This window comes from Lepus europaeus, chromosome 1 (genome assembly GCF_033115175.1).
Source record: "Lepus europaeus isolate LE1 chromosome 1, mLepTim1.pri, whole genome shotgun sequence".
NCBI classification, from domain to species: Eukaryota; Metazoa; Chordata; class Mammalia; order Lagomorpha; family Leporidae; genus Lepus; species Lepus europaeus.
The window spans coordinates 39,684,601-39,696,375 of record NC_084827.1 but is presented as its reverse complement, the minus strand read 5'-3'; the positions used below and the strand labels follow the sequence as shown (position 1 = coordinate 39,696,375).

The window sequence follows — 11,775 nt, the reverse complement described above, 5'->3', positions numbered from 1 at the left end:
TCCATCCTTCTAGACTCACAGTTTGCCTATCCTACCCCTCAGTAAGGAAGATTACAGATCATGTCTTTTGATGGGTTTTATCCTTACCTTGTAACTTAATGTCAAGTTAGATAATTTTTTTTTCTTCCCCCAAATTGTGCTTAAAAACCCCAGTACCGCCAGCCCCTTTAGATTTTTCCTCTCTTGGAGCCCCCTCCACACCACTCAGGCTGGAGGTTTCTGACTAAACTTGCTTTTTTTTAAAATAGGTATTTTTAAAAATTCTTTCTGCATTATTTTCCTGGATACCTTTTATTGTAACTCCCCTCTCCCCTGAAGTCGCTTCTTTCATTTTGATTTCTCAGTTTGGATTACTTTTACCTGCTCTGGTGAAAAGAATGAAATACAAAGTTGGTTACGTGTCATTTTGCTCTAAAATGTGAGTTCTGTTACTCTAAAGAAATATTTTAATTTTTTAAGCAAAATGAGAGGAACAGAAATAGAATAATAAAGGACAAAGTGACAGCAATCTGTTAATTTTTGCCGACTGCTGGTAATATTGGTTTCTTGTGTCACTCTGACTCAAAAGCACATTTGAAAATGTAATATGACAATTGTAAATGTCTTCAAGTACGTCATTTGGGACACATGACTCAGAAAAGAATGACTTTGTTGGATATGTGCCAAGGGTAAATGCCTGCATAGGAAGGCATAAATAGTCATGAAAATCATTAATGCATATTTTTGATTAAAATATCTTTCTGTTCAAATTACTATTGTCCTATACAAGATTCTCATTTTAGCCATCATATTAACTGTGTGACCCATCTTTCCTCCTCCATCATACAAGGGAGTTTCAGAAGGATCATGGGAAAAGTGAATTGAAATATGTTTATTTTGAATTCCATATTTTTGTTCATAATATGCACATCCCATGAACCTTTGAATGGAGAGAACACTAAAGAGAAATATTCAGATAAGGCAAACCAGAATACAAACTAGAGAGGGTCTTACTATCTAGGTAACTACACTATGTTTTGGAGTTGAGCTTTCTAACCATTGAAGTATGATTTAACTATATCAAAGTGCACCAATCTTAAGAGTTAAAATTTCCTGAGTTCTAGCAACAATATGTAGCAATATAACCACCACAATCATGTTGTAAAATACTCCCATCTCTCCAACAAGTACTTTCTGAGTCTCTTTGCCTTCAATCTCCTTGCCCCAACCCCTTGACCTTGGCAAACACTAATTTTTTTTAAATATAATTGGTTTGCCTTTTCAATAATTCATACAACAGATCTGTAGAGCTTATGGTCATTTATGTAGAGCTTCTGTCACCATAATGCTGTAGAAATTCATCCATATTGTTTGTGTACTTCTTTCTTTCATCTTGTTGAGTAATATTTTTGAATGCCTATACTACATGCTTATTTCTACATTTCAGTTGATGGACATTTGTATCTAGCTGTTGGCTATCACAAATACACCTGTTATGAATATTTGGGTACCAGTCCTCTGGAAACATATATTTTCCTATCTCTTGGTTAATATGTAGAAGTGGAGGTGGTTCTATGATAAATATATGTTTAAATTTATTAGATGTTTACAAATTGTTTTCAAAGTGCCATTTGACATTCACATCAAAAGTGTATGAAAGTTCAAATTTCTCAACAACCTTGTCAACACTTATTTTATGACTCGGTTTTAGCCATCTTAGTGGTTATATAGTTATATTTCATTGCAGTTTTAATTTGTATTTCCCTAGTGACTGATGGTTTTGAACATCTTTCACATGCTCACTTGTCATTGTTACATAAATTTTTGTCAAGGACCTGCTGTCTGTGTTTTGGGCCTCAGACACAGCTCTTGGAGGTACCATTTCTTTCTCCTGAAAAATTCCAAGTGGTGCAGCTGAGCAATTTTCTTAGCCTGTTTTCTGCCTGTGAAATCTGGGGACTTATTCTTCCCTCATGTCAGACTTATCCTCACTGTTCTTCCAGAATCATAGACCAAGAGGTGGAGCCAGGGATCTCACAGGATTATTCACTGACATTGAAGCCTATTGACTTTACCAATTGAATTTTGAGTGAACTCATATGCAGAGAAATCACATTTTCCTATGAATATAACCACGAGTCTGTCTCACCATTTGGTCAATACATTTCCCTTTTATAATATTAGCCTTTGGTTATGATGAATTATGTAATATGTTCTTTTATAATAAAAGCATGATAGTTCATCAGAATTATAAGATTTTCTGAGTAATAATATAAAAAAGAAATTATTCTCTTATGTAGAATATTGAATAACAATAAAAAGATATTTAACAATGGTTTGACAGAAAATTCATTCATTTCTTAAAAATTTTAACTTAAAAATTTTCTTAAAAATTTTAACTTTAATAAATTGTGACATTAAAACATGTCTCAAGGAAGAACTTTTTGTAAGCAATTATGTAGATAAGAGTATGAATGCAGATTTCACATTGAATAATATTATATAAGACAAAACTAGGAAACTCAAGAGAACAGAGTTGTAATGGGCATTTAAAAATGGGCAACAGATCAGCATTGTGGTGCAGCAGGGTAAGCCACCACATGTGATGCTAGCATCTTATAGGAGCATCAGTTTGAGTCCCGTCTGCTCCATCTCCAATCCAGCTCCTGCTAATACGCCTCGGAACGCAGGAGAAGATGGCCCAAGTGCTTGGGCCCCTGCACCCATGTGGGAGAACCAAATGAAACTTGTTTCCTGGCTTTGGCCCGGCCCAGCCTAGGCCATTGTGACCATTTGGGGAATGAACTAGCAAATAGAAGATCTTTGTCTCTCCGTCTTCATTTGTGTCACTTTGTCTTTCAAGTAAATAAATAAATCTTCTAAAAAATGGCCAAGTGATATTGCTGCAGGGCTGCCAGAGATACCTGATGCCTCTGCCTGTGGAGCTGTCAGCAACATGATGGAAAAAATAAAAATAGACAAATAAATAAAAAGGGGCTGGATCTGTGGCGTGGTAAGTTAAGCTTCCACCTGCAGTGTCCACGTTCCATATGGGAGGCAGTTCAAAAGCTAGCTGCTCCACTTCTGGTCAAGCTCCCTGCTAATGGGCCTGGGAAAGCAGACAAAGATGGCCGAAGTGCTTGGACCCCTGCACCCACGTGAGAGACCCAGAAGATGTGCCCAGCTCTGGCTGTTGCGGCCATTTGGGGAGTGAACCAGCAGGTGGAAGACCTTCCTCTCGGTCTCTCCCTCTCATTGTCTGTAACTCTGCCTTTCACATGAAAAAACAAAATCTTGAAAACAAAACAAAAACCGCAATGGAACCAGCAAGGGATTGCTTACACCAGTGCATTCTGAAAGTGAAAGTCTGGAGAGGTCTCAGCATCCCCAAGTTCACATGATGGATTTCCAGGTGGCACTGAGACAGGCATTCTCAGCAGAGAGCCCAAGAACTGGTCAAGGCAGCCCTGGATTCTCCTGGCTCCATCTGCTGCCTGTGAAGCTTCTGGCCAGCTTGCATCATTGCTGGCAAACTTGCCATCATACCGTTAACTAGAGCATTCCCTTACGTCTTAAGGGTCCTGAAGTTTGACTGCAGATGTTGGATTTGATGGAACATCGATTATGACTCTGGGCAAGGCTAGCATTGACTACAGAATGAGTCCATCTCCTGCAAGACAGCTGAGTCTACTTTTAAGGTGTTTGACATGCTTGTGAATTTGATTCTTAGTGTTTGTGATGGGTTCAGGATGATAAAGCCAAAGAATGTAAAGCAAGCAGAGCGTGAGGAAAAGCAGGATTTGGGTCTGGTGTTGCTGTGCAGGGAGAAATTTCTCCTATGATTGGAGGGGCCACTTTCCAAACAGGTTGGCATTGCTTGCATACCACTTGCTGGAGCCACAGGAGGGCCTGGGGGTTGTCAGGACTGCTGGCAGAGGAGTACCAGCGGAGTCCCAGTTCCCCTGGCTCATGCTGGAGTGGAAGGCTCTGTTTGAGGAGTGAGAGGGCCATTACAGAAGGTCATGACTCCACAGGGAAGAGGCCCTGTGATAGCCACTGCTGTTGCTGCTACTGCCAACATTGCTGGAGCCCCAGCAGGATCCCCACCTGTTGGCACAGCTGCTCCTCCACACGTTATGGCTCCTCACCCTGGTGTGAGACTACCTGCAAGCCCACCAGCTGGGCTCCCCCTGCTTGAAGAACACCAACAGGCATCTCCCTTCCAGAAATGAGACCCCTCTCACCAAGAATTAGAGGCCTCCCTCCCCCAGGGATGTGTCCACTAAGACACATCCTTAGTGTGTTAACACATCCTTAGGATGCTGTTGATCTCTCTCTGCAGTGTATATTATGAAATTGTGTGGAATGTGGAAGCCTTTTGTCTCTATTTCTACATTAATAATAGCTAATAATCAGTATAAAGAGAAATTTGACAAATTTCATGAAGACTGTCTAACATTTTATCTGATTATTCTGTAATGGCAACAACAACTTCTATTTGCAACGGTCTAGGATAGCTTTCCTGGTACTCTATTGTTGGTTGTTTTCCTTTTTTGCACTCTATTTCAGTACTATTTTTATTATCTTTTATTTTACTTTTTGCCACTGTTATGTTTCAATTCCCATTATACACCTGGATTACTTTTTTAAAAAAATTACTTGAGAAGCAGAATGGTGAGACAAAGCGTAACACACACAGAGAGAAAGAGAGAGATGCTCCCATGCACTGTTTCACTCCTCAAATGCTTAAAACATCCAGGACTGTGCCAAGGTAGAGGGCAGGAACCAGGAATGTAATCAGGTCTGCCGCATAAGTGATAGGAGCCTAGTTACTTGAGCCATCGCCATTGCCTCTCAGCATCTGCCTTGGTGGAAAGTTGGAGTCAGGAGAGCACGATTTAAACCTAGATTTTGATGGGGGACAAGAGTGTATTAACCACTATCATGTCTGCTTCCATTCTGCTTTAAAGTATGAATGGTTAAAATTCAACTCTTCTGTGTTCTCTTTAGATTTATTTAGGAGTTGTCATTAAAAAAAATTGTGCTTTGTAAGAATTACTATTTCTCATTTGAATGAAGGACTTAAGTTTCATTTTCCACTGAAAAGAATAAATATGTTTTTAGTACAGTTAGACAGCTGTGCATAGAACTGTAGCTAAAAGTGACACATTTATTCCTGTATTGGTCATTTATAATCTATCTTTTAATCAAGTTCTTTGCATAAGAATTGGTTCTATGAGGCAAGTGTTTGTTGCCACAAAGATGCTGCTTGAGACACCTACATTCCACATCAAGTACATGGGTTTGAGTCCTGGCTTCTCTCATAGTTCAGCTCTGGCTAAGGCACACTCTGGGAAGCAGCAGCGATGGGTCAAATACTCGAGTGCCCGTGCACCATGTGAGAGATCTGAATGAAGTTCCTGGCTCGCGGCTTTGGTTCAGTCTAGTCCCAGGGGCACTTGGAGATTGAACTGTTAGAATGGGGATCTCTGCCTCTGCCTTTCTAAATAAAATTAATTACGTAATTTATTAAAAGATGGTCAGTTCTTTTATTATTGAATCTTGTATGTCCCTACATCAAAGTGTTTATGCTGGCTGTGGCCATCCTGAGACTGACCACTAATTTGCTACAGATTGCACTGTGAGAAGTCTTGCCAAAAATTCCTCTGTTACTTTGAAAACTGTCTTCTGATGATATTTATGGATGGAGCCTAAGCTTCAGATGATAACACTACTATTTCTAGGGTTTTTATGCTAAATGCATTATATCTTAGATTCCTGCATGGCCTGTGACACGAATATTATTACATTATTTAAATATTCAAAATACAAGATCTCCAGGAAGTAAGCACAGCTTCGGATAGGTCCTAGGAGATGGGGAGAAGGAGAGGGCTCTGGGCTGGTCTTTAGGCCACGTACTGCCAATCTGTAGGTGCTAATGCCTGAGTGACACTTGCCATCACACCACAGATATTTACGTTCTGACTCCGTGCCAAGCATAGAGGGAACACCAAGGATGCGTGGGGATTCCAGTAGATGTGGTCCTTCCCTGTCAATGGAAGTTTCCAGACACAAATAAACAACCATGGAGGATCCCAATAAAAATAAATAAATATATAAAAAAAAATAAAAATAAAGTGTTTTGAGTCAAACATTGATTCAAAACACAGGCAATTGTATTTGAGATTTGTTTAGTTTTTTAAAAAGCAATCCTTCATTTTCTTACTGGAAGGAAAAAAAAAAGTAAAAGAAAAAACATCCTGACCAACCACTAAGCCTGCTTAGATTTGTTTTTCTTGTTAGAAAGCTGAGGGTTAAAAAGAAGGTAGAAGAACTAACATCTTTATTTTTCCCCCAAATCTTCCATTAACTAAATAGAACAGTGGCACTCTGTATTGCTGATTCCTAAATACATTGTAAAAATAGGTGTTGGAATTGAGATTGTAGATAGATCATAATCACTATCGCAGTGTTAGTGGAAAACCTTACTGTTTCTTTCCACATTCTCCTTCTTATAATCTCTTCAATTTGCCACTGCTTTTTTAAAAAAATATTTATTTATATTTATTTGTAAGGCAGAGTTACAGAGATGGGGAGAGAGGGAGAGGGAGAGGAAAAAGGAGAGAGAGAGAAAGAAAGAAAGAAAGAGAAAGAGAAAAAGAGAAATATTCTTCCATTCACTGGTTCACTCCTCAAATGGACTCAATGGCCAGAGCTGGGCTGATCCAAAGCCAGGAGCCAGGAGCTTCTTCCTGGTCTCCAAAGTAGGTGGGAGGGGGTGGGAGGTGCCCAAGTGGGTGGGCCATCTTCAGCTGCTTTCCCAAGTGCATTAGCCAGGGAGCTGGATCTGAAGTTGAGCAACCGGTACTGGAATGGGTAAGCATATGGAATGCCTGTGCTTGTAGGCAGTTGCATTACCTGCTATGTCACAAAGCCAGCCCCTGTCACTGCTTATTTACAACCAGTTTAAAGTCTTCATGGTACTTTATGTCTTAGGTGAGAATTGCTTGGAAGCAGGCAGGGAATCGGGGGCCGGCACCGGGGCTCTCTTGGTTAATCCTCCGCCTGCGGTGCCGGCATCCACTCTGATGCACAGGGCGCTCAGCGGCACAACTTGTTCCACAGAGCAGTGGGTCGGAGTGATTGAAGCAAGGGGCAGCCATCGATACCCTCGGAGCCCGCCTCTGTTAGGAGGCAGTTTTCTAAGGAAGGGATGGTTGTGAGGCCCCAAAGTGAACTCTCCAAACGGCTGGGAGACGGATGCATCAGCAGGTACAGGGGTTCTGGGCAGGCCACTGAATAGTCCACTATGCATTTCTATTTTAGAGTAATTACGTTCCCTAGCATGGTACTGACTGCCATCTGTTGAGTTTCTTCAAATTCACCATCTGTGTATTCCATTATGAGGGTGTATAACTAGAGGCTTACCTTACTGAACAAGAAAAGTTATTTTATGGAAAGACAAAAGTTGGTTTTCACCTGATTGTCAGTGACTTATTATACTTATTACACCAAATACTTTAAATTTCCAGTGCTTTAGTTAACACTTACCATAAAAATGTTGTCTAATATAACTGCTATGATATGTAAACTATGTAAACTCTATTTTTTTTTTGAAAAAGGTTTATTTATTTATCTGAAAGGCAGAATTACAAAGAAAGAGAGAGAGGTCTTCCATCCACTGGTTCACTCCCCAAATGCCTGCAATGGCTGGGGCTGTGCTGATCTGATGCCAGGAGCCAGGAGCTTCTTCTGGGTCTCCCATGCGGGTGTAGGGGCCCAAGGACTTGGGCCATCTTCTACTGCTTTCCCAGGCCATAGCAGATTAAGTTCTATATTTAAAAAAAACAAATTTTAAGACATTTACATTTCTAATTTGAGAAGCAGAGAGAGAGGGGAGAGAGATATCTTCCATTTGCTGGTGCATTCCCTAGATGCCTACAACAGCCAGGGCTGGGCCAAGCCAAAACAGAGAGCCAGGAACTTAATCTAGGTCTCCCATGTAAGTTGCAGGGGCCCAAGTATTTGAACTGTCACCAGCTGCCTCCCAGGGTGTAATGGATGTGATTGGAGCCACAGGCGGGACACAAACCCTGGCTCTCCAGTATGGGATGCAGTGGTACCAAGTGGCATCTTACCTCTGTGCCAAATGCCCGCCCTAGACTCTATTTTTCTGTGACTTGTTTACTCCCAGTTACTGTGTATTTTCACAGTGTGGAGTTATCATGTAGTATGGACAGTCATCTATGGGTTTTTCCATCTAAAATTGATGGAAGACCCTGGTGTTTTAGATTCCTCTGCTGTTTTCTTCTGTTCCTTATCATTGAAGGAATAATGAGGCTTATAGTAACACACGACATATTTTAATGTAATAGATCAATTGCAGGCCTTTATCTAAAAAAATTCAATAAATGTGTACTGAATCAGACCTGAATCAGATAAAGAATGTTAACTCCTTTTACTTGTGGACAATGACTGACAGACAGGTGCAAAATATAAATCCTGTTTTGCAACTCAGAGCTCATTAATCAGTATGAGTTTTGATACATACAAGCAGGAATAGGATAAAAAAAAAGAATGTTAACTCTGAAATGATTCTCTTAGAAAAGCAGTGTCACACATTCTTGATTGAATTGACGCATTTAGTAAAACGCATTCTTTTCCCTAATAAGGCAGTTTTGCTTGGGGAAACACAAAATGCAGAAGTTTTTGCTTTCCCCTTAATTCGTCTCTCTCCGGTTTTGTTTGTTCTGACAACTGAAATAACAGAGTTCAATCCCCAGACGGTTGGTTGAGTGTTAAATGCAGTGTGTCTCGGCTACCCTTGTCAGGATGAAAGGGTATCAGTATTTCATTTGAAGCAGGACGTCACTATGGGTTTTATCCTATGATTTTCTCAATTAGGGTCTATGTTTAGCAGAGACAATAACAGCCATCACAACCCTCAGTTTCGTTATGCCAAGGAGAACTTTAAAAGTCACAGAAGAAAGAGAGCTGAGGCTCTGTCCTGTCTACTCATGCACCCCTTTGCTTCCCAGCCACAATATGGAGGAACATGAGAAGGTTGCCTCCAGAATAGGGCACACGATTCTAACACAGAAGGAGACTAAGGCATGGAGGCAGAAACCCTGGGAGAGGCTACTGAAGGCAAAGAAGAATTCTAGTGTTAAAATATTTTTTCATAAGATAATGTTTGAGAAATACCCATCACTAAACAGATTCCAATCCTAGCAAATGTTACTTCTAGGAAATTGGATAATTAAGATGTAAATAAAGTTTCATTTCATGGGACTTTAAAACAATCAGTTTATTTATAGACATTGGGAGATAGGAAGTGTATCCTTTTGGCCATGTCACCAATCTTCAGACCATCACATTTCTTTGAGCCTTAGGATACATTGACAGCAGCATTTCAGTGTATTTCTTTACTAAAGATGAAGAATATTTTGAAAATATAAAACAGATATGTATATTTTTACTATAACATTGGGGACTTAAGCTAGAGAAGAAATTACAGAGTTTGTCATACATATAATGAGAACATGCCACAGATTAGGATGAAACCAGAAGGTAAGACAACATTTTATAATCTTATTCTTTGGAGGTAACATGAAATAATTTCTTCCTATCGGTCCAATCCAATGATTTTGTGTTTCTTTGAGATTTGATGTAGCAAATTTATTTGAGAAATGATAAAGGAGAATTTAATGTATGCCATATAAGAAAAGTTCTAGGATTTGACTATTTTTACTAAATCTGTACCATGAAAATGAATATGATATCATCATATCTGTTCAGAATTGTTAGGCCATGAGACATTTGGAGAACAGATATTTATTTTTTAATTAGCTAAAGATTTATCCCCTTTATGTGCTAGAAAGATTTGCTCATTTTCAAATATTTTATAACAATCTTTTCTAGAATTATATGTGCTTTCTTAGAGTACTGGGTGTGATGAATATACATTAGGCATCATATTGGGGACCAAGATCATGGGCATTGCCATTGATTGAGGCTATAATTCTAGATGTTTCATTTAGAAGCTTTTGGGAATATAGTTATCATTTCTGAGTCTCAATTCCTTAATGTCTGTAGTGCAAGGATGTGATACCTATCTCTTAGAATTGCTGTTAAAAATAAAGTTGATGGAACTTGCATAAGTTTTCTGGCACTCTTCTGTTCTACAGGTGACTCAGGGCCGTCTTTGCCAATGTCTTCTGAGACTTATTGATTACTTGACAAAATAGCAATTAGGATTGAGGTGGTTCTGAGTCCCTTTGTTTGGTTTAACTTTTTCTTTTCTTCTTTTGTCTCCTTTCTCTAATTTAAACCTTGGAAAACACGTATAAAAGGGAAAAAAAAAAGGCAAAAATCAACCAACCAAAACTCCAACTAAAAATAATTCTTTTAACCAGTGTGTGCTGCTCGATATAGTGGATTCTATCCACACAGTAATTAAAATTAAGAGAAGGATTCTTTAGTTTCACACAGGGAAACTTTTTTACCATCACAGGAAGTTCTGCTGGAAAATCTTAGTCCACAGTGTCAGGTTCTGGAATTATAAACATGAGTGGAATGGGGCTCTTGCTTTCTCATAAAGTAAGTTAAATGAAAGAAAAATCATACTGGGGGGAAACATTAGGAAAATGTAAAAAATATTCAGTGATACTGATGAGGACAATGGGCATTAAATAGTTCAGGAAAAAAGGAAGAAAGAAATGGCATAGCTCAGACTCAAAGCTTAACAAAGGATATTTGTGACCTGCCTAGTGCATGAAGGATTACAGACATTTTTCACTATGGGCATACTTCCAAGAGGTGGCAAGGAGAAGGGGCAATTTTATTTATACCCATAGGAATACTCTGCTTTTTCTTTTAAAATGTTTTGCATTAAAAATTACTATGGATATGTAATACTCCAAAAAGAAATTAAAATTTTATAGAGGCTGGTGCCATGGCTCAATAGGCTAATCCTCCGCCTGTGGCACTGGCACACCGGGTTCTAGTCCCAGTCAGAGCGCCAGATTCTGTCCTGCTTGCTCCTCTTCCAGTCCAGCTCTCTGCTGTGGCCCGGGAGTGCAGTGGAGGATGGCCCAAGTGCTTGGGCCCTGCACCTGCATGGGAGACCAGGAGAAGCACCTGGCTCCTGCCTTCGGATCAGCGCTGTGCGCCGGCCGCAGCGGCCATTGGAGGGTGAACCAACGGAAAAGGGAAGACCTTTCTCTCTGTCTCTCTCTCTCACTGTCCACTCTGCCTGTCAAAAAAAATTTTTATGGAAAGTTTTTTAAAATTAATTTCTTTTGTTGTTTATCTGAGAGGCAGAGTTATAGACACAGAGAGGGAGAGACAGAGAAGTCTTCCATCCACTGGTTCACGCCCCAAATGGCCAAAATGGCTGGAGCTGGGCCAATCTGAAGCCAGGAGCCTGAAACTTCCTTTGGGTCTCCCACATGGGTGCAGGGGCCCAAGCACTTGGGCCATGTTCTACTGCTTTCCCAGACCATAAGCAGAGAGCTAGATATAAAGAGGAGCAGCCAGGACACAAACTGATGCCTATATGGGATGCTAGTGCTGCAGGTTGAGGCTTAACCTATCATGCCACAGCTCTAGACCTACTGTAAAATAATCTTGTATAAAATTTAAGACTTCTTGTCCTTCTCCCCATCTCTGGGAAACTATCTGGACATCCTTCCATTCTGGCTTCCTTGGCTGTAGTACACTGAAGGAGATCTCTACCCTCTTGTCTACACTGAAATCAGTTTCATCGTAGATTACATCATGCTTCGTTCTTTTTCC

The 11,775-nt window shown here is 40.0% G+C and overlaps 1 pseudogene; it reads left to right on the top strand.

Annotated features, from left to right (window-relative positions):
* Positions 1 to 8,436: 8,436 nt before the first annotated feature.
* LOC133768706 (small nucleolar RNA SNORA40) lies at positions 8,437 to 8,543 on the top strand (annotated as a pseudogene).
* The last annotated feature ends 3,232 nt before the right edge of the window (positions 8,544 to 11,775 follow it).